Consider the following 7791-nt stretch of genomic DNA (forward strand, 5'->3'; position numbering starts at 1 on the left):
TGTGCTTATTTCATTTTTGTTTTCTTTTAATCCTCACTCCCTTAGTTGTGATCTCTGTTGACTGACTGACTGGGCTTGTTATTTTATTTTTTATGAATGTTTGTATTCATGTAGGGATATGAACCACTTGCATGATGGGTATCGAAGAACACAAGAAAATAGTGTTATGTCCTTTGGAACTGGAACTGTCAGCAGTTATGAATCACAATGTGGGTGCTGTGAACTAAACTCATGTCTTTTGCAAGAGTAGATATCATTATTCATTGAGAACTTTATGTAGCCCCTTTTTCTACTCTTTAATGTACTTTAAGTAGAGCACAAAGTAATAGATTTTAATGTTTTTTTATACATTATTTTTGTTAGTTCTCTGGTCATTTCACTTTGCACTCTCATTACACAATCCTGTATTAAGGATTTCAATCCACTTTCAAACTCACAGTATCACTTCTTAAAATATTTTATTGATCCTTTCTAAGTTAGAATATTTTGTGTGTATTTCTGAAATGTGTTTTGAAAAATAGTTCTCTTTTCTATGTTTCTGGAATGGATTATAATATTAAACTTTACCTACCTCTAAATGTGTTGCAAGTGTAGCTGCTATGTCACATGTGCATCAGTAGGTGACAGAGAAGAGAGAGACTATGTCTATGCTCAGTGTTCCAAACTGTGAACAACTGACTGATTAATAATCTAACATTCCCAGAAGAAATCAAGCCTGAGACAACCGCCAGTTTAACACCAAAGATCCCAGACAGGGAGCTAGCATGAGATGACCACCAGTCCAGTACCACTTAGGTCCAAACAAGCATTCAAGGAAGGGAGAAAGCCATAGATTAAACACCACCTGGAGTCAAAGCCAGAGACTTGAAGAACCCTACCTGTGAACATGATTCCTCGTTGGGAATGGGCCGCAGACATACAACAGTATATGATGTTACAAGGGTAACCCAGGTGAGGAACAAGGCCAGGATAATAACCAGTCCAATATCATGGGGCCTGGATCTGTGATGACCACCAGCCAGGTGCCATGCAGGTATAGGGAGAGAGAGCCCTGAGATCATCAGAGAAAGAAAACAGCCCTGGACCCTCACGTCCTGTAGCACTCGGAAGTGAGAGGCCTGACCTCACCTAAGAAGCATAGTACACCTGTCCATAGATGTGGTGATTGCAGTTGAGCCAGTCCTAAGGGCATCAGTGTGGGAAAGCTAGCCCTGCCTCTCATCTGTTGTGTGGTGGCATAATGAAATTCTTTCCCCTTACTTTAGCCCTCACCTCATGTAGTGGGAGGGAGAGCTTTCCCCTTATGTGGACATAAGAGCCAGAGAGCTAGCCCAGCCAAACAACTGTAGCAGCATATGGGAAAGCAAGCCCTACACCTCACTTGGGAAACACAGTTGAGCTAACCCTTGTGGCAGATGTATGGGTGTATGGCAGAAGAGCTAGTCCTGCAACTTGTCTGCAGCTTGGTGACATGGGAGAGGAGGAGATGCCCTCTCCTACCCTCAATCCTTGCCACCTATGTCAGGTAGGAGAGTTGGCCCTGGAGTCATAAGAGTAGCAGAGCTGTCCCTGCCCCTCACTTGTTGCAGCACTTGGGAGAACAGTCCCTGCACCTTACAAAGGCAGCACAGTAGAGCTGGCTCTGGAAATGAGGATTTTGGGTGAACTGGCTTCAAGGGTCTGAGCATGGGAGAGCTGGCAGGACTCTTGTCTGCTGTGTGGTAGCTGAGTTGAGGGAGAAATGCCCTGTTCCCCTCCCTTTTACCTGAGTAGCAGGGTAGAGTTAGCCTTCCTTATGGGGGTTGCAGATGAGCCAGACTGATGGCATGAGAGTAGGAGAGTCATCCCATTCCATTGCCTGCTGCAACAGTTAGGAGAGTGGGTTTTGTACCTTGCTTGGGCAGCACAGTAGAGCCAATTCTGATGGCATGGGAATGGATGAGCCACAGCATAGAGCCTGCTAGCAGGAGAGCTGACTCTGCTTCTTGGTGGTGGGTCAACCTTGGCTGGCCAGGAGAGCTTGTTCCAGTGATATGGCTGTGGGAGAGCTGCCGGACTGATCAGCTCAGATATCTCTCAGACCCAGATCAAGAGCTTTTAGTTGGCCTACTTTAACATTTAGCCCATTTGATAAACTTCTGAAATGTGTGAAGGGACCAGTCTTACAGACAGAAAACTCTAGGATCGCTATGATAAAGAGCAACAACAGGTTTTCTGAGAGGAGTCCCAATATGGTTCCTGTATTGATAGTGTAGCAGAAACCAGAGGCCTTGTACCAGACCAATAACTCATTCCAATGAGCATTTACAAGCAAAGACTTGTGGGCAAGAGGGTATAGTATGAGACAGAGTGACACATTACAACCTTCACAATGAGTGTTTTTTTTTTTTTCCTCTGTTGTGGGACAGAGGTTGCAGGGGTGGAGGGTGAGTATGAGGGGAGGGGTAAATGAGTGAGATTGGGGTATATGATGTGAAACTCATAAAGTAAAAGAAAATTAAAATTAAGGTACAACATCCTTAGATTAGGCAGTACTTAAAAAATGGATAAAAAGATCTTACAAGAAGTGAAAAATATGATAAAATGATCTTATTCAAGTAAGTAAAGGTATCATTAAATGTATCAGAATAAATTTATGTATTATGTCCTTTTATATGAAATATTGAATATATGAATAAGTTCTATGAGAGTCTTGAAATTTTCATATGATTTTATATTATACAAGAAAATTAGGCAAAAGTGACCTTTTCCTTGAAAAAAGGGAGTTAATGTAACTCAGTATCAGTGGAAATTACTTGGAGAAAAGAAGAAAACTCCAGTGGCAGGAATCAGATCTATAAGCTTTTGGTTGTTTTGTAGTTTTCTGATATTTTTTTACTGAATTTTTCTCCAGTGGAAAACAATTGCCTGTAGTTTCTTAGAAATAGGAATTCAAGAACATCTTTCCACATCTGTAGTGGAAATTTGACTGCTCTGATCTTATACTAGCCTTTGCAGGCAACAACAGCCACTGTTCAGTGTTCATCTGTGCAATAATATTGTCACATGTATGATTTACTGCTTCACAGAAAACTTTCCCAACTTCTGGCCATTAGTTTTAACTTAATTGTTTATCTAATGATTGAAAATTATTTTTGTGCTTGTATATATTTATTCAGTTGTATTCTTTGTTTCTTCAAATGCATTCTTTTCTTATCACTCCCGTACCTGGGTATTCATGTTTTATCAACTAAAAATATCTTATTTCTCACATTCCCAACCATCTCTGTTTCTGTTTTGATTCTCTGTCAATGTTTCTTATTCCATTTTATAAAAAGTATTATATAATGTTGATATATTAGATGTATTTTAGTGATTTTTTTCTTTGTTCTCCTATCATACAATACTTCCTGACTGCTGCTCCCCCTTCCCACTAGTGCCCAACTCACTTCTCCTCTACCCTACGGCTACTGATTCTCCTACTTCAGAAAAGAGAAGATTCCCAATGATACCAACCAAACATAGCATTACAATAAGATTAGGCATACACCCTCATATCAAGGTTTGATGAGGCAACCCAGTAGGGGAAAAGAGTCCCAAGAGCAGGACACAAAGTCAGAGACTTTGGAGGAAAAAAAAAAAACAAAACAGCTAAACAACTATAGCATATATGCATAGAAACTAGTGCAGAGCCAAATAGGCTTCATGGTTTTGTATTCATTCTCTCTGTGTCCCTATGAACCCTGCTTAGTTGATTTTGTGAACCATGTACTCCTGATGTTTTTAATTCCTCTGATTCTGACAATCCTTCCTCCTCTTCTTTGGTGCACCTCCCAGAAAGCTGTCTAATGTTTGGCTATGGGTCTTTGTACCTGCTTTCATAAGCTGCTGGAGAAAGACTTTCTGAATATATTTGTCAAGGCACCAATCTATAAAATAATATTATTAGGAATAATTTCTATTTTTTTGCCTATTTATTTTTTGTCTTCTTTGGTTCGACCCTATATTTCTATATCTTGGACATTTAGGCAGTGACAGGCATTACTCAGCTGTTAGAAGCAAAGGGTAGGTTGATATCCAAGATGGCAGTGCCAGGAGGACACTCTTTCTGACCAGCAGCACAGCAGGATCTACACAGTGACCAGCAGACTGAACTTTGGGCCCTAAAACACCATTGATTGTATTTCCCAGGTGAGATGAAACCCCACGGTGTGGGATTCAATCAGCTTCAGATCATCAAGCTAAACCAAGGAACAGTTCCCAGATCCTGCCAGGCACTCAGGTGCCAGCCCAGAGCCACACGCTGCCAGCATGGTCTGATCACTGTCCCAGACTAAACTGTGAACCCCACAACATCAGAGAATGGGATTTCCAGTCAAGAGAAAACCCTACAGTGCAAGAAGTGATCAGGATGGAACTTAGGTCACCAGATAATCCCTGGAAAAAGCCCCTGGTCTGGTGGGTACCCAGGCACCAGCCCAAAGTGGGGTGCTTAGCTGTCAACACAGAGTCCTGACTACACACCTGACTCACCAATCCAGACAGAACTTAGGGTCCCAGGGCATCAGAGACTGAGTTTTTCTGTTGGGTCAAAGCCCACAGTGAGGGGAAGAACAAGTCTGACCTTGGAGCACTCAGCTGATATCCCCTCCACCCCCCAAAAAAAAGTTCTTGGGAAAAGTCCCTGGGTTTCTGCAAGTGCCCAGGCACCCAGTCACCTCAAGGCAGAGCCACATGCCTGTGCCTGCTTGCTCTACTTGCCATCCTAGACTGACCTGCAGACTCCCAAACACCAGAGACTCAAGGAAAACATCGGTTCCAACCTTCAGGACACCCAGCTCCAGAAAAGTTTCTGGTTTCCCACAGGCTCTAGGCTCTGGCCTTCTACTGTACACATGAGTGTTGTACTCACCTGCCACTGATTACAGCTAGGGTACTGGGGCACACCACTGCAACCTCAGACCTACAAAAGCATGAGAGCCATTGGAGCACCATCAATTACTGTTCCAAGGTGCAACCAGTGGTAACTAGCAAAAATAACAAAACCACGGACTTTGTGGTTCTTCACAAGGGCTGCAAGTAGCAAGTACAGCTTAGTAGCAGCTGCAGCTCACTAAATTCAGAGCATGAAACGCAGCATCAGGGAAGCCATCTCTAGGAATTCTCTTGATGAGAGGAGAGTCTTCCAGAACACCACAGTAACCACACAGGTCCATATACTTGAGGTGAACTGTGACAATTCCTGAGAAGCACCACCATTCAGTTGACCATATTTAAAAACATGAGGAAATCTCCTTCAGAACCCTGCCAAGGGAATTCTCCCACCCCAGGACTCCAGCAGGCAGCTGAAATTAACAGACAACACCTAAGATGGACAGATGGGTAGAGGCCAGCATATAAGCACAACCAACAAAACGCAAAGCAGTATGGCATCCCCAAAACCCAGGTATCCAGAGGCAAGTAGTCCCAGACACCCTAAATAAGTAAAATTTAAGAAGACCTTACATAGACCTTACATCTATGCATATGAAAAGGTTAATGGAGGAAGAAAATAAAATGCGTGAAGAATTAGAGGAAGATAAAGTAAAACAGATTATGGACATCCATAAAGAAATACAGGAAGATGCATCCAAACTGTTAGTGGCTTTCAGAGAGGAAATGATTAAATCACTGAAAGAAATAAAAGAAATAGAGGAGTATTCAATCAAACACCTGAAGGAATTGAAGGAAAAACAGGAAAAAACATATAGACAGGTGAAGGAAATAAATAAAACGATTCAAATCTGAAGACAGAATTGGAAAAATTAAAGAAAACACAAAGGGAGGAAATCATGGAGAGGGAAAACTTAGGAAAGAAAACAGGAACTACAGAGGTAAGCATAACCAACAGACTACTAGAGATGGAAGAAAGAATCTCAGGTGTGGAAGATACAATGGAGGAAATTGATGTATCTATCAAAGAAAGTATTAAATCTAAAAATATTCTGACACAAACCATCCAAGAAATACAAGACAACATGAAAAGACAAAACCTAAGAATAGACAGGGGGACAAGATGGCAGTGCCAAGAGAACACTGCTTCTGAGGAGCAGGACATTTACCATACAGCGACCAAGAGACTGAACTCTGGGCCCTAAAACAACAGCGATCGTGTTTCTCAGGTGAGAGGAAAGCCCCATGGCGTGGGAATCAGTAGGATCCACTCTCAGTTCACCCAGCCAGAACCCAGAAGAGATCCCGGGTTACGCAGGCACTAGGTTGCCAGACCAGAGCCACACATCTGCATGTCCCGATCACCTTCCCAGGCTGAACGATGGGCACAAAAACATCAGAGACTGGGAGTCCTAGTCGTGAGAAAAATCCACAGGGAAGGAAGGCAACATGACTGGCCACGGGTCACCCAGTCTTTACCTGAAAAAGGCTTCTCAGACCAGCAGGTACAAGCCGCCATCACTGAACTGGGCTCAAGCCCCAAGCACAGACAGTTGTTGCGTGCTCAGCTCTCTGGCACAGACAGAGCTGTGTGCCCCAGTGCAACAGAGACTGGGAGTCCCTGTCAGGAGAAAATCCCACAGGGAAGGAACGAAATGGTACTGAATTAGGTCACCCAGGCTTTAGCTGGAAAAGGTCTCACAGACCAGCTGGTACAAACCTCCATCACTGAACTGGGCTCCAACCATGAGCACAGAGAGTTGTTGCGTGCCCAGCTCTCTGGCACAGACAGAGCTGTGCGCCCCAGGGCAACAGAGACTGGGAAACCCTGTCAGGAGTAAACCTCACAGGAAAGGAAGGAAACTAGGACCCAAATTAGGTCATCCAGTATATCTCTGGGAAAGGTCCCGTAGACTGGAGAGTGGTCGTGCACACCACCAGCCCAGAGACCTGCTCTGTACCAACTATTCCTCACAGACAGAACTGTGTTCCCAGGGCACCAGAGACTTAGAGTCACTGTCAGGAGAAATCCTCACAGGGAACAAAGCAAAGGGGGCAGACTTAGGCTACCCAGTATATCCCTGGAAAAGATCTCACAGACTGGCCCAACCCAGGGACCTGCTGTGCACCAGATAGCCTGCAGTTACTAGGAGAGCAGTATTCACCCGCCACAGATTACTGCTTGGGTACTGGGGCACAGAGTCCCAAACTCAGACCTTCAAAAGCCCAGGATCCCCGAGATCAACCCCCAGATACTGCTCCAAGGGACAGCCACTTATCCCTAATTAAACTGACCAAACCACGGGACACTCAGGTTACAGCAGCAGCTCACTCAATTTACAGCAAGAAACCCAGAAGCAGGGCAGCTGTCTCCAGGACTTCTCTGGGTAAGAGGAGAGCACTCTCGACTAACAAAGACCACAGTTACCACACAGGTCTCGATTCCTGAGGTGAGCTGTTGCAAATCTTGAAAAACACCGGCCATACAGTGACCATACCCAAAAAGCTGAGGAAGCTTCCTTCAGGAAAAACCATCTTCCTGCCAAGAGGATTCTCTCCACCACAGGATTCCAGGAACCACCAGAAACTAACTCCAAACACCTAAGATAGCCCAATGGGTAGAGGTCAGCAGAAAAGCTCAACCAACAAAAGACAGAGCAATATGGCATCTCCAGAACCCAGTTATCTAGGGGCAAGCAGCCCTGGACACCCCAGCATAACTGAAATTCAAGAAGATGACATAACATCTATGGTCAGGAAGAGGATAACAGAGGAAACAAATAAAATGCATAAAGACCTAGAGGAAAATGAACTCAAACAGATTATGGCCATCCATAAAGAAATAGAGGAAGACGAAAACAAACAGATTATGGCCATACA

General features: G+C 43.9%; 1 non-coding gene across 1 annotated transcript; it reads left to right on the forward strand.

Moving 5' to 3' along the window:
• Positions 1-566: 566 nt before the first annotated feature.
• LOC132650234 (small nucleolar RNA SNORA17) lies at positions 567-698 on the forward strand. The gene has a single exon (XR_009588614.1). It is a non-coding gene; the product is annotated as a small nucleolar RNA SNORA17 (small nucleolar RNA).
• The last annotated feature ends 7093 nt before the right edge of the window (positions 699-7791 follow it).

Source organism: Meriones unguiculatus, chromosome X (genome assembly GCF_030254825.1).
Source record: "Meriones unguiculatus strain TT.TT164.6M chromosome X, Bangor_MerUng_6.1, whole genome shotgun sequence".
NCBI lineage: Eukaryota > Metazoa > Chordata > Mammalia > Rodentia > Muridae > Meriones > Meriones unguiculatus.